The 15,879-nt window shown below is 34.1% G+C and overlaps 1 long non-coding RNA gene across 3 annotated transcripts in view; it reads right to left on the reverse strand.

The window, feature by feature from the left end:
- Positions 1 to 530: 530 nt before the first annotated feature.
- LOC134810405 (uncharacterized) overlaps positions 531 to 15,879 on the reverse strand; it is a 361,094-nt gene continuing 345,745 nt past the window's right edge. For all 3 annotated transcript variants that reach the window (XR_010158340.1, XR_010158337.1, XR_010158338.1), the window contains one exon: positions 531 to 2,141. This is a non-coding gene — a long non-coding RNA (uncharacterized LOC134810405). The remainder of the gene's footprint in view (positions 2,142 to 15,879) is intronic.

Consider the following 15,879-nt stretch of genomic DNA (forward strand, 5'->3'; position numbering starts at 1 on the left):
TTCCACAGATATCCTGTTGTTGTGTTGGGACTAACATAACACTAGAATGGAAGCTTCATGAGGAGAGACTTTTTTTTTCTGTTCTCTCATTTTATCCTAGGTCCCAGAACAAGGCCAAGCATTAAGGAGCCTCAATAAATATTTCTTGAGTAAAATAAAGGTAAGAAATAATGTGGGTAGTAGTAAATATAATGAAGAAAAATAAGGCAGAATAAAGAAATGGAATGTAGGTTTATACAAGTTATTGTTTGGGGCTCTTTTCTACTTTTCATAAATGTCATCCAACTAAGTGTGATCCATACTGATTCCGTACCTGACTAGTACATCAATTTCCAAAGCCCCATAGACCATCTCTTTGAAATAACTCTCTGTCTTGATTTCTTCCTCCAGAAACTAGTCTTCATCTGTGTTTAGGCCCATTATCTTCTTCCATAGTTAGGGCTACAGATTTGTATTAAGGTTTTGTTTCTCTATGAAATATTTGCTGCATTTAATATTGGCATATAACAATTTAACTCCAAACACAGAGATAAAATATCAGACTATTTTATTTCTTACTAGCTCCCAAATAAAACTGTTTTGCAAAAGCCATGACAAAGTTTTCAACGTCCATAGTGAGATGAACCACATCGGAGGAATATAGTCAATTATTGGAAAACTAAACATATTGCTTGTAAGATAGTCTTTTGGAATTAAGACATTTTCTTCATTTTTAGTTTCATAATGCCTAGTATTATAAAATGATATTCATCTCAAAAAGTAATATTGTTTTTCTGGTTGTATAATGTATTTGGCAACTGCAGAACTTAGTAATCCTACATCAAGATCTAAATTTGAGGAAGATGGGAATGTTAACTGTGTATAAAGTCAACATCCTAAAATTTCTCTCACTGGCAATTTAGTGATAAATAAAACGAATGATTACACATGCACATATGTACTTGTTTGCGAAGTCCTTGGGGTAGAGATTAATTCTATATTTAATATATGCATTTCTAGTGCTCAATACTTGGAAACAGTATATGTGCAATAAATATTAATTTACTGAATAAACAATTCTAGGCTACCCTTCACAATAAACATAAAGAAGGAATATGAAATAAAATACCATGTAGGAGTTTAAAAACTTCTGGATTCTATGAGGGTTCTCACCACACCAGATGGGATAGCAAATAAAAATTTAAAACAGTTCAGATCATAGATCTTTTTGGTGAACAAATAATGAATAAGAGAGAAGACAGGATTTTGCTGCATAGTTAATCTTTATCCTCCCCCCATCCCAAACTTGAATAGTTACAAGAATAACTATATAGCTTTGCTAAATCCCAGTCTAAACTTAATATGTACTTTATTACATGGAAATCACAAATATAACTTAGAACCTTCTATAGGTTCACATTTCAACACTGAAAATTACTCAGTTGCACTAGATCTGCGTTTGGTTTGATTGCTCACTAATTGTCGAGTGTATGTTGTGTTTGCTTTTTGCCTTTATATGCTCTAAGCATTCCTCTTAATATCCTTGGTTCTTATGGTCATGTAATGTCAAAGTCATTGTTTCCATGCTTAGATCCCTAATGCTAAATTTGAAGAGATACGGAGATGTGTGTGAATGCTTCCTGATGGAATTTTAGGTGAGAGAGAGAGACGGAATAAATAAAGGACTTAGAATGTCAACCCCTCTCTCAAGGCAGTAAATTTTTGAATTAACTGAATTTGAGGCTACTCCTATCTAGCAGTTAGTGACACTGTTCATCAGCCACTTTAACACAATAAAGTTGAAAAATAGGATCAAAGAACCCAAAGACAGAAATAAGCTGAACAGGCATGTAGGCACTAGTGTGTGTAAAATTAAGACAAGAAAAAAATCATTCTAACTTAAAAGCATCCCAAATGGCTCAGAATGAAACTGAGATAATGATATGTTATTTCCCACAAATATCTAATGGCTCCAACATGAGGAGCTAACTATAATGAACAGTCTTATTAAAATATAAAAATCACTGAGGGAGCATGCAGGAGAAATCCAATCTCGGCAGCACCACTTTATGGGCAGTTCTTAGTTTGAAGATCAGTGAAGGTGCCAGTGCTTCTTAATTTATCTTAAGCCTGATAATTTGCACTTCGCTGCAACTTTTCTCCTAACAAAGCAGAACACAAATATTGAAATAAAAGTAGCATAATATTATTTTAAGGTGTTTGTACTGAAATTTAATTAAAACATCAAGTCTCATATGACACTAAAGACTAGTTATAAATAACAATTCTAGGCATATATAAATTAGATTTAAGTAGCAGATAATAGTCAAGACTATACCTTTTGGCTTGAAGCAGTGTTTTTTTTTGTTGTTTGTTTAAAGGTAATTGAGGGAAAACATGATATTTACATTTTCCATAATTCATATTGACATCTTTGAGCATACTTAACAATAATAATAATGAAAATGAAAGTGTTCTGGCTGGGATTGACAGATTTAGCAACACGATCAAATAAAAAAAGACAGGTATTCAGTAAAATTTAAATTCTGGATAAACAATGATTATTTCTTCATATAAGGTTGACACATGCAATTTTGGAGAATGCATATACTAAAAATTATCTATCTATTGTTTATCTGAAATTCAGGTTTAACTGGGAATCCTGTATTTTATCTGGTACACCTAGGTTCAGGCCAATGCTAATCAAGATAAATTGTATGCATGGTGCTTTAGTGAGTAAATTAAATAGGTCTAATTGTATATTATTTTATCTTTAGATAAAACAATCATTTGAAATACATGATAATTGAGAGAGAGAATGATAAAGCTGAGCAATATTTGTGTTTCACTTATTCTTCCAGGAAACACTAATGGAGATCATTGTGTAACCCTCTTGAAGTTAGGTAAAGCTATATGACTGAGTTCTACACAAGAGACTGTGGGCAAAAGTGATGTTCCCCTCTTCTAGTCCCCTCTCTCCCTTTCCTTTTCCTTGTCTGACAGTTTGAGGTAAGGCCTCCAGTGGAAGACCCTGAGCCTTTATAATAAGAGTATCAGAATATGGAAGGGGGCTGGGTACCTGAGTGACTACATGGAACAGAGAACCAACTCCCCATTTCTTCCTGCCACCACTAACACACAGTAGATGGTGAAGTGCATGACAAAGGAACAAACTCTCAACATTCTGAGGTTGTTTGTTTCAATGGTTAGTGTGACTTAATTTGTCTAATAAAGATATTAACAGTTTGAGTAGGCTGCTTTTGCAACTGAAACTTCCAACATGTAATTACTGGCTTATCAGACTGGGGGTAGGTGGTGAAGGAACAGATATAACAGGATGGACTGCTATATATCTGTGTTATTCAATGTCAAATATTTAATTAAACAGTAGAAGAGAGAAAGTGTATCTACTGGGATCTATCTTTAAGAAATGAGGTTGGTTAAAAACTGTTATTCTCTTTTGGATATGGTTATTTACTATGCTGAGCAATGTATTACCTAAAAAGATAAATTTAGGAAAGAATAGGCAGCATTAAATGAAAAGGAATAGGAAAAAAAAAACTCCAGAAACTTGGGTTTATTCAGGTTGTGAAGTACTTACCTGGGCTCCAAACAATTTTTTAAGAGAGATTTAAAAGCCTTTTGTAAAAAAATAAAAAATAAAAAAATAAAAAATAAAAGCCTTTTGTAAGATTTCCTACTTAAAGTAACTCTGACCTGGAACATGTTTAGACTGAGGGTATGGATATGACATCCAATTAGTTTTAGATAGTCACCAGGTGTGCCATTAACTTGAAAAAGAGAAACTTAGAGGTGAGAAAGCAAAGAAATAAATTTATCTAAGAGAATATTCTCGACTGCATAGATTAAGAGCCTACCAATACTTTAGGGAATTTTATTGCCTTTTATTATTCCATCTATAACACAATCTTTGGACTCAAGCCTGCTTCCATAGGAACTAGTCTGAAAAAGTTATACAGGATTAAAATCCTTACAAAAGACAGAGACAATAAGTTAAAAACAGAAGAAAAATATCTTCCAGGGCAGAGCCAAGATCAAAGAGAATAACGAACAATATGTTATATTGCCTAGAGATCTTAGGCTTTGTGTTGAATCCCTTGGAGAGAGGCTTTGGGTGTTCCATAGATAGAATAAATGGAACAAAAGATATTTGTTGATCAAAAGGACAGAATCCACATTTCTCTTCTTTTAAAAGTTAGACTAATTTCCCAGTCTTTTTGAAGCAAGGTCATGTGACTGAATTCTAACCAATAGAAAGCAGACAGAAGGGTCTATGACTATCTTAGTCTGCTCAGGCTGCTATGATATATTATAGATTGAGCGACTTAAACAAATTTATTTCTCATCATTCTGAGGGCGAAGAAGGTCAAGAACAAGGTGTCAGCCAACTTGACATTTCGGAAATGGCTGCATATCACAGTTCTCCACTGTTCTCCACACTTACTCTCTCCCTTATCTCCGAGCTGGTAGCAGAGGAGCCAGCAGAAGACAGCAAGCCCTTGGTATAGATAGAGAAGCCATGGATGAAAAGAAGCAGGCCTAAAAGACAGAGCAAAGTAACATAGCATTCCTCTCTACTATCATCCTGTACTGGATAGGCCCCCACAAATAATCCTGTATTTTGGTAAACCAGTGAGTTATTAGCATTAGCAGTTTACGTATGCTGATAAACACAGAGATTAAAAAAAACACAATCTTGAAACACTATACAGTGACATTTATACATGGTTTAAAAATAAATTTTAATACATTGAAAGATATCTTAGGTTTGGTGATTTAGGATACATCAGCCAATCACGTTTCTCATTTACCAGAGAAAATGTGTTAAGCTTTACGCTTGATTTTGGACTACACCTTTTATTAATGCTTTCTCTGACATTCCAATCAGATAATGTCATTCTCTTTTTATGGGTAATAATTTTGAAATGCAAGATTCCGAAAACCAGAATCTTCAGTCTTCTCTTTTGAAACATGGTGAATTAATCATGTTGATTATTTTTAAATTCTTCTAACAGTATTCTAATTTGTCAAACCTCGCATCAGATTCACTATATTATTAAAGAGAGGTTTATGTAACAAGACAAAAAAAGACAGCAAAATGATATAGTTCAACATGCTATTACTGACTGATTTTATCCATAAAAGGAAAGGAGATTGGAGGAGACTCTGAATGGAATTTTGCATAACCAATATGAAAGAGCCTTTAGGCACTGTTTTTAGCCTAAAAATTGACAAAATGAAATGAATTATCAAGAACTCAAAGTGAACTTTCAATCCATCTTACTTATCTCATTAAAGCCCTTAGAAGCAACTTTAATCGTTAGTCACTCGGCTTATATTTTAATGCTGCAAAAAATGTGGTTCTTATGCCATCGAAATACAGTCTTTTACTAGATGTTTAGCAGTTTTATTATTTTTTCCTGATGCCAGGAGAGGTACCTTTTAACTTAGTTGTTCCCATCCTTTTTTTGTTTTTTTAAATTTTTCATGTTAGTCTTTACTTGTTCTTTTTTTTTTAAATTTTATTATTATTATACTTTAAGTTTTAGGGTACATGTGCACAATGTGCAGGTTAGTTACATATGTATACATGTGCCATGCTGGTGTGCTGCACCCATTATCTCGTCATTTAGCATTAGGTATATCTCCTAATGCTATCCCTTCCCCCACCCCCCACCCCACAAATGTCCCTAGAGTGTGATGTTCCCCTTCCTGTGTCCATGTGTTCTCATTGTTCAATTCCCACCTATGAGTGAGAACATGCGGTGTTTGGTTTTTTGTCCTTGCGATAGTTTACTGAGAATGATGATTTCCAATTTCATCCATGTCCCTACAAAGGACATGAACTCATCATTTTTTATGGCTGCATAGTATTCCATGGTGTATATGTGCCACATTTTCTTAATCCAGTCTATCATTGTTGGACATTTGGGTTGGTTCCAAGTCTTTGCTATTGTGAATAATGCCGCAATAAACATACGTGTGCATGTGTCTTTATAGCAGCATGATTTATAGTCTTTTGGGTATATACCCAGTAATGGGATGGCTGGGTCAAATGGTATTTCTGGTTATAGATCCCTGAGGAATCGCCACACTGTCTTCCACAATGGTTGAACTAGTTTACAGTCCCACCAACAGTGTAAAAGTGTTCCTATTTCTCCACATCCTCTCCAGCACCTGTTGCTTCCTGACTTTTTAATGATTGCCATTCTAACTGGTGTGAGATGGTATCTCATTGTGGTTTTGATTTGCATTTCTCTGATGGCCACTGATGGTGAGCATTTCTTCATGTGTCTTTTGGCTGCATAAATGTCTTCTTTTGAGAAGTGTCTGTTCATTTCCTTGGCCCACTTTTTGATGGGGTTGTTTGTTTTTTTCTTGTAAATTTGTTTGAGTTCATTGTAGATTCTGGATATTAGCCCTTTGTCAGATGAGTAGGTTGCGAAAATTTTCTCCCATTTTGTAGGTTGCCTGTTTACTCTGATGGTGGTTTCTTTTGCTGTGCAGAAGCTCTTTAGTTTAATTAGATCCTATTTGTCAATTTTGGCTTTTGTTGCCATTGCTTTTGGTGTTTTAGACATGAAGTCCTTGTCCATGCCTATGTCCTGAATGGTAATGCCTAGGTTTTCTTCTAGGGTTTTTATGGTTTTAGGTCTAACGTTTAAGTCTTTAATCCATCTTGAATTAATTTTTGTATAAGGTGTAAGGAAGGGATCCAGTTTCAGCTTTCTACATATGGCTAGCCAGTTTTCCCAGCACCATTTATTAAATAGGGAATCCTTTCCCCATTGCTTGTTTTTGTCAGGTTTGTCAAAGATCAGATAGTTGTAGATATGCGGTGTTATTTCTGAGGGCTCTGTTCTGTTCCATTGATCTATATCTCTGTTTTGGTACCAGTACCATGCTGTTTTGGTCACTGTAGCCTTGTAGTATAGTTTGAAGTCAGGTAGCGTGATGCCTCCAGCTTTGTTCTTTTGGCTTAGGATTGACTTGGTGATGCGGGCTCTTTTTTGGTTCCATATGGACTTTAAAGTAGTTTTTTCCAATTCTGTGAAGAAAATCATTGGTAGCTTGATAGGGATGGCATTGAATCTATAAATTACCTTGGGCAGTATGGCCATTTTCACGATATTGATTCTTCCTACCCATGAGCATGGAATATTCTTCCATTAGCTTATCCACCATGATCAAGTGGGCTTCATCCCTGGGATGCAAGGCTGGTTCAATATACGCAAATCAATAAATGTAATCCAGCATATAAACAGAACCAAAGACAAAAACCACGTGATTATCTCAATAGATGCAGAAAAGGCCTTTGACAAAATTCAACAACCCTTCATGCTAAAAACTCTCAATAAATTAGGTATTGATGGGACGTATCTCAAAATAATGAGAGCTATCTATGACAAACCCACAGCCAATATCATACTGAATGGGCAAAAACTGGAAGCATTCCCTTTGAAAACTGGCACAAGACAGGGATGCCCTCTCTCACCACTCCTATTCAACATAGTGTTGGAAGTTCTGACCAGGGCAATCAGGCAGGAGAAGGAAATAAAGGGTATTCAATTAGGAAAAGAGGAAGTCAAATTGTCCCTGTTTGCAGATGACATGATTGTATATCTAGAAAACCCCATTGTCTCAGCCCAAAATCTCCTTAAGCTGATAAGCAACTTCAGCAAAGTCTCAGGATACAAAATCAATGTACAAAAATCACAAGCATTCTTATACACCAATAACAGACAAACAGAGAGCCAAATCATGTGTGAACTCCCATTCACAATTGCTTCAAAGAGAATAAAATACCTAGGAATCCAACTTTCAAGGGACGTGAGGGACCTCTTCAAAGCGAACTAGTTGTTCCCATCCTTTACTCCGTATTTAATCCACCTGGGGATGTTTAAAAAAATTGATGAGTCACATCCACTCCCAGATATTCTGATTTAATTGGTATTGAGTATAACGATGGTACTGATAATTTAAAAAATTTCTCAGGTGATTCTAATACTCGGCACAGTTAGGAAATCCCTGTTTCAACTATATTTCCAGTCTAGATTCACCAGATTTAACTTCAAGGAAATAATGTTATGAATTCTTTGTTAATTTTTTTTATAAAGATGCTTGAGGAAGACATGCTAGAGCAAAAACTACAACTCTAGACCTCTTGGATAGTTTAGATAAGGTAAGATTTTTGAATTGCACTGATACCTACAGTTAATTTGAATAAAACATTTATATCTCATTTAGTCAGATGATTCAGTGAGAAAGGTGGGGTCAAGTTCAGCCACCAAGTGTTTAATCATTCCAATCTGGTGTTGGTCATCTTCTATGTGTTTTTATCTGGATAAACTTTCCCTTAAAAGGGACCCTCTAAAGAATTATTCTAAAGCGTTCTTTTTTCATTATGATGGATGACAATACTGAATCATACCTGAATCACAGACTTGGCTATAACTTTCTAATTGAAAGGACTAAAAGTAGCTAAAATGCCAATTTAAAATATTTAGTGTAGAAAAGCTCTGTAAAATAAAACTTGTTTATTATGATGGCCAAGATAATTCTGTTCCCTCATGAGAAATAATGTATATTTCACTTTCTTTTTGATTTTCAGTTTTTACAATAGCAAAGAAAAAAATTCTGACATAAATCTAAACATTTAGCTTCACCGTAATTTAACAAATAACTTCGGCAACAAAATTAAATTTAAACATGGCTATGAGTTTTCGAAGTATCAGTTTCTTCTGTCAAACTGTGAGTTCTTAGGTGAAGCATCCGATGAAATGTTGCTAGCCGTTTTTTTTGCTGTAGTTTTTCTTTTCAAACAACTTTGCATTTATTTCTCCATCTGACCTTCCTTCACAAGAGGCAGTTACAGTATATACGTCCTATTTTCTTGCTGTGCTTGAGTACAGATCATATTATTTCATTTCAGAAATAATTTCCTGATGCTGTATTTAAGTAGCACATTTTATATCAATGGACAAATCAGTGTAAAAGAATGGGAATAGCCCTGATTTAAGGGAAAAAGATCTGATTTGTGACTTTCAAATTGATTTTTGATTATCAAATTGATTACCTGTGTGACTATCCACCTTGGAAAGGTTCACAGTGCGTTTTCCAAGCTGATTCTTATTTTTAATATTTCTTCATGGTAATATCAAAAAATGTTAAAGACATTAAGCCACTCAGTTAAAGACCCCTACTTACACATAAAGATATGAGAAACAAGGTCATTCATATTTCATCATAAAGATTGCATCCTAAGTGAACTATTGGACTGAACAATTACAGAGACATTAAACATATTAGAAGAAGAAAACCACCCTTCCTTAATTTGTGCCAACAATATTCTGGCCCAGATTCTCCATTGAAGTATTTATTTTATAATTTGATTATTTTCTGCACTTTACCTTTACTGATAGGAAAACAATTATAGAGGTTAAGATCCATTTGCTATTTTATATTATTTCAGAAAATGCTAATATTATTTTTCTTTATAACATGTACCAATCTAGGGAAAAATAAGAAACAGAGCGGAAAAAAAACCTCTCTGGGTGTATGTATGTTTTCTGGTTAATTTTTGTTTAATTATTCATTCTGAAATAATAGTTAATTTATTAGGCCGGCTTTCTTCTCCCAGAAATCCTGTATGCTTATGTGATTGTCAAAAAAATTAAACTTATATATAAAGCTTGTAAGTTAGCCAGAAATTTGCTGGTTCACATCCAGGCAATAAATTTGCTCTCTTCTGTTGTTAGAGAGAAACTCAAATATTAAGTTACAAAAGGTTGTGAAATATTCAGAGTTGACCAAAAAAGTCTGGCCATTCCCTTCAGCTTAACTAAATTTTAAACAGATTTGTTCCTGACTATAGGTCCTTTATCTCACTTTTCCTAGAGCATTTAATTTAGAAAAATTGCAACTATATATTGTTTCCCTGCACCTTTGAGATATAAATCTTGCCATTTTTACAACATAGAAATGTCTTTCTCAAAGAACTCAGAGCATCTCTTTGAAATGAAATTATCAAGAAATACAGGATCCTTATCCCCCAGTCTCTATGGGAGGGTAGGAGCTTAACATCAATGAATGCCAACTAGCAAGCACAGAATGCCTAATCGTACTAATCAGCCTTCCTCCAGTGTCCTCCAGTACATTTCCACTAGCTCACCCCAGTGCTTAAAAGTCTCTTGCCCTTTGTTTCAAAGGAGTTGAATTTAATCTCCCTCCCCTGTTGCAATAGTGTTGAATAAAGTCTTTCTTGTCTGTTTTTGTTGGTTCTGTGCAATTTTTCTCTGCAGAGTCAATGTTGCCTTTCTGCCAGTCTCATAAAATATGTGCTTATACGAGCATTGGTTCTGTTTTGTTATTGCCGAGTCATTTTTAAATTTTTTTAACTATATCATTTTAAAGGACTTTACCCACATAAAGAAGGTGTTGCCCTGGGGACTGGCTGAGAGAAATTACAGGTAAGTGAAAAGTAAATGGAAGCATAGGCTTCATGATTAAGCCAAATATATATTGACTTATATAAATGAAATTAACAAATAGAAGTTTGCATGTATATACAGAAAATGAAATTTAAAACGTATATAAATGTATACACATTTTGAAAAGTATCCTAAATATGTGAATATTTCAAACAGTTTAAGAACAAGGGCACTAAATTACTCATATATTTGATTCATTTCTCTAGTTCACTTTTCATTTGTAAACAATACATAAGACCTTTCTACAAGATTATTTTTAGCCTTTTTAGACTGCTAGTGAAAAGTATAATGAGCTAATTTATCTAAAATACTCCAATTGCTGAGATAACTGACTCCTTTTAACATTTTTTCATTAATTATAATAGAGTTTTAATTACCATTGGAAGGTTTTATAATTAGTTAACATCTAGTTATATAATCAGTGACCATAAGCTTTCTAATTGACATAACACCTAAAAATTACTCAAAGCATGTTGTAGTGTTGCTTCATGTCAATAAATGGAACCTGAATTCCATTTATTTTAGAGAGGATGGGCTAGTGAAATTTATCAAGGATGTGCTGTGGCTTAATGCTTTTTTTTGGCACACCTACGAATGTCCTTGTAGAGGCTAGAAAAAGGAAATTCACAAAGAAGTTTGTGATTTATATATACTATAGACCCATTATTAGCTAGGGTGAATGAAGTGAGTTTATCAAGTTGTTTTCATTGAAAATTACATAATATCAAATTATAACAATATACTTTTCTATAATTTTCAATGGTAAAAATAGTAAACCTGAAAGGAAATGGAATTCAATAATTTAAATTTTAAGAGAAATTTGTTGACAGAATTGATTTTTCCCAATTCTTGTAGCTTTGCAACCAATGACAAGTCATATTTCAATAAACATAAATTAGAGAAAATCTAGAAATATTTTGATGAGCATTGTTGCCATACGCAATGATTGTGTATATCCAATCTACATACCTTTGTGCTTCAACTCCATAAACTGTTTTTATTTTTCTTCTGAAGAAAGTCACAAAAAAATAAAGTTTTATGCACTTGCCAAAAAGCAGTGTTTAAGTTACCAAACTGGTCATCATTTCTACCCCCAGCTCTGATTTGCTTTAGTTAGCCAATTAATTTCTAGAATCCCAATGTATATTAAACTGTGTTGAACTGCTCACAGTCCAGAAATTACTTCTCTGTATCTGCCTATCTTAACTCACCATTTGGATCCCATTTGTTTGACTTGCTCTTTTCAATCTCTCTTTTGGTGCCAAATTGCCCAAATACTGTTTAGTACTAATTTTTTGGCTGACCTTTTTTACCTAATTAGGTGTTCAAACGACTTTATCCTGCATGTACCAAATATATACTATCATATCAAGTATCCCAAGGCCTGTTTTAAAGGAAGGGATAATAAGAGTATACTTTAATAATCTGTACATCATATATGCAATACATTAGCAATGGAACACTTATGAATTTGGTGAAAGGCCAGGGCATAATTATTTGCTAATTAGCTGGAATAGTCCAACATTTAGGATATAGCGCTTCTTACAAGACATTTCATTGTACAATTTGAAAAGAAAAGTGATGATCACTTAATTGTGTAATAACTATGCTTGTTTTGGAGTTATCCGTTTAGGCAGTTTCATAATGGTATCCAGAGCTAAAGTACTTTGTATGTTATGTCATCTTTTATTTCATGTTGAAATCTCCTCAGGGTATGAAATACAAAATGACAGTGATTCAAAGTTGGACAATAATGTGCATTTCTAGGTCCAGTGTTTTTGTGCTGCTAGGTGTGAGTTCTTAAAAATATTTACTATAAATTATACTGCTCTATGCTTACCGTTAATTAAGAATTTCTGATTTTTTATTTGTAATATTTTTTACTCACAGATATTTTGCTAATAGATGCATTTAATCCTTCACTGTAAATATCATTTCTCAGCATTGCAACAAAATTCAGCCTTTGAGTATTTTAAAATATATTTTTAAAACTATTTTTATTAAAGTTAATACAAAATTATTTATATCTCTCTCCTTAATAGTAGAAAATAACTTTAAGTGATTAAAACAAAGGATAACTTTTTTTTTCTAAGACATCCTCTTGAAGTTAAAGATGGCTTGTGTATCCTCTGTTCTTGGACTAATGAATGATGTTTCCCAAGAGGCCTGAGCCAAACTGTGACCAGTGCAGCACCTTTGACTCCATTTAGAATGGAAGAATTGAAGATTCTTAATAAGTTTGTTGTGCACTTAAGAAAATATAGTAAATAAATAGAAAGGATCTTAAGAAAAGGCGATGGATTTTCATAGGGCCATTTTAAGTTAGTCCAAGTGGCTTTGTCAACAGAGAAATCTGAGGAGTGTTGCTACTAAAAGTAAAAAACATTAACACATTGCAGAACAGTTAAATTTTAATGCTTTTCCTTGGCTAATTCTCTAAACTAGTTCTAAAAAGTAATTAGCGGTTTTCTATTATATACCAAAAAACCCCACATTTTCAAACTTACACCACTGCTTTGTATTTAGCACAATATGTGTGGGCAACATTGGGATAAGAAGTAAAAGCAAACCATATCGTTGCATTCAGATGGTTACAAATAATGCACAAAAATGAACATGACTTCCCCATTTACAGATTTTGATGTTAGATTCAGATGGAAAAAGTTGTGAAGAAAACTTCTGACAAATGTTCATGCTTATCCAGAGAAGTTTACTATATACCAGCTATGCTTTTGTAAAAGTAATCTCTTTCTAATTTGATCCTATCATTTCTATGATACAAGTTATCTAATAACCACATGCAACTGATTAGAAAACCACAATTTAAAGAACTACAAACCACTGCTCAACGAAATAAAAGAGGATACAAACAAATGGAAGAACATTCCATGCTCATGGATAGGAAGAATCAATATTGTGAAAATGGCCATACTGCCCAAGGTAACTGATAGATTCAGTGACATTCCCATCAAGCTACGAATGACTTTCTTCACAGAATTGGAAAAAACTACTTTAAAGTTCATATGGAACCAAAAAAGGGCCCGCATTGCCAAGACAATCCTAAGCAAAAAGAACAAAGCTGGAGGCATCATGCTACCTGAGTTCAAACAATACAACAAGGCTAGAGTAACCAAAACAGCATGGTACTGGTACCAAAACAGAGATATAGACCAATGGAACAGAACAGAACCCTCAGAAATAATACCACACATCTACAACCATCTGATCTTTGACAAACCTGACAAAAACAAAAAATGGGGAAAGGATTCCCTATTTAATAAATGGTGCTGGGAAAACTGGCTAGCCATATGTAGAAAGCTGAAACTGGATCCCTTCCTTACACCTTATACAAAAATTAATTGACTTAAATGTTAGACCTAAAACCATAAAAACCCTAGAAGAAAAGCTAAACAATACCATTCAGGACATAGGCATGGGCAAGGACTTCATGTCTAAAACACCAAAAGCAATGGCAACAAAAGCCAAAATTGACAAATGGGATCTAATTTTAAACTAAAGAGCTTCTGCACAGCAAAAGAAACTACCATCAGAGTGAACAGGCAACCTACAAAATGGGAGAAAATTTTTGCAAACTACTCATCTGACAAAGGGCTAATATCCAGAATCTACAAAGAACTCAAACAAATTTACAAGAAAAAAACAAACAACCACATCAACAAGCAGGCGAAGGATATGAAGAGACACTTCTCAAAAGAAGACATTTATGTGGCCAACAGACACATGAAAAAATGCTCACCATCAGTGGCCATCAGAGAAATGCAAATCAAAACCACAATGAGATACCATCTCACACCAGTTAGAATGGCGATCATTAGAAGGTCAGGAAACAACAGGTGCTGGAGAGGATGTGGAAAAATAGGAACACTTTTACACTGTTGGTGGGACTGTAAACTAGTTCAACCATTGTGGAAGACAGTGTGGCGATTCCTCAAGGATCTAGAACTAGAAATACCATTTGACCCAGCCATCCCATTACTGGGTATATACCCAAAGGATTATAAATCATGTTGCTATAAAGGCACATGGACACGTATGTTTATTGTAGCACTATTCACAATAGCAAAGACTTGGAACCAAACCAGATGTTCATCAATGATAGAGTGGATTAAGAAAATGTGGCACATATACACCATGGAATACTATGCAGCCATAAAAAAGGATGAGTTCATGTCCTTTGCAGGGACATGGATGAAGCTGGAAACCATCATTCTCAGCAAACTATCACAAGGACAGAAAACCAAACACCATATGTTCTCACTCATAGGTGGGAATTGAACAATGAGAACACCTGGACACAGGAAGGGGAACGTCACACACTGGGGCCTGTCATGGGGTGGGGGGAAGGGGGAGGGATAGCATTAGGAGATATACCTAATGTAAATGACGAGTTAATGGGTGCAGCACACCAGCATGGCTCATGTATACATATGTAACAAACCTGCACGTTGTGCACATGTACCCTAAAACTTAAAATATAATAAAAAAAAGAAAAATATAGCTCAAAAAAAAAAAAAAAAAAAAACAGAAGTTTGGATTAAGGTTACACTGCAGAAAGTGGCAGAGTCCAAATTCAAACTCCTGCTGAGTTATTTTACTTTCATCTTGGCTGGCTCTCTCATTGTTAGCAGTATAGAAAGAAAAACAGGCCTATTTCAGCAATGCATGCAAGACAACATCTCATAAGGGTTCAAGGGATGAATTGACTATCTCCTATAGGACTCTTTCTGCCAAATATAGGTTTCTGGCTGCTGTTCTTCTCCTAATTCCACCCTTCCTTGCCTTCTCTGTCAGAGTAATTGTTATAATTATTTATTTGTCATAGTATTATTTCATTATTCTTTTAAGGTTCATGGGATCTGCAGTGATGTTCTTTCTTCATTTCTGATATTAATAATTTGTGTTCTCCTTTTTTCATGGCTTTGCAAAGAGATTTATTAATTTTATCAATTTTTCAAATAACTAGCTTTTAATTTTGTTGATTTTTCTCTATTGCTTTCCTGTTTTCAATTTCATTGATGGAAATCTTTTTTATTATTTCCTTTCTTCTGCTTACTTTGGATTTCATTTACTCTTCTGCTAGTCTCCTAAAGGTGAAATTGTAGATTCCTGACTTAGATCTTTCTTCTTTTCTAATCTACTTATTTAATGCTATAAATGTTCCTCTAAGCACTGGTTTGGCTACATCCCACAAATTTTGATAAGTTGTGTTTTCATTTTTATTAAGTTCAAAATATTTTAAATTTTCTTTTGAGATTTCTTGTTTAACTCATTTATTTACAGGTATATATTGTATAATTTTTAGATATTTTGGGATTTTCCAGTTGTCTTTCTGGTATTGATTTCTAATTCAATCTCATTGTGGTCTGAA

The sequence above is a fragment of the Pan troglodytes genome, chromosome 6 (assembly GCF_028858775.2).
Source record: "Pan troglodytes isolate AG18354 chromosome 6, NHGRI_mPanTro3-v2.0_pri, whole genome shotgun sequence".
NCBI classification, from domain to species: Eukaryota; Metazoa; Chordata; class Mammalia; order Primates; family Hominidae; genus Pan; species Pan troglodytes.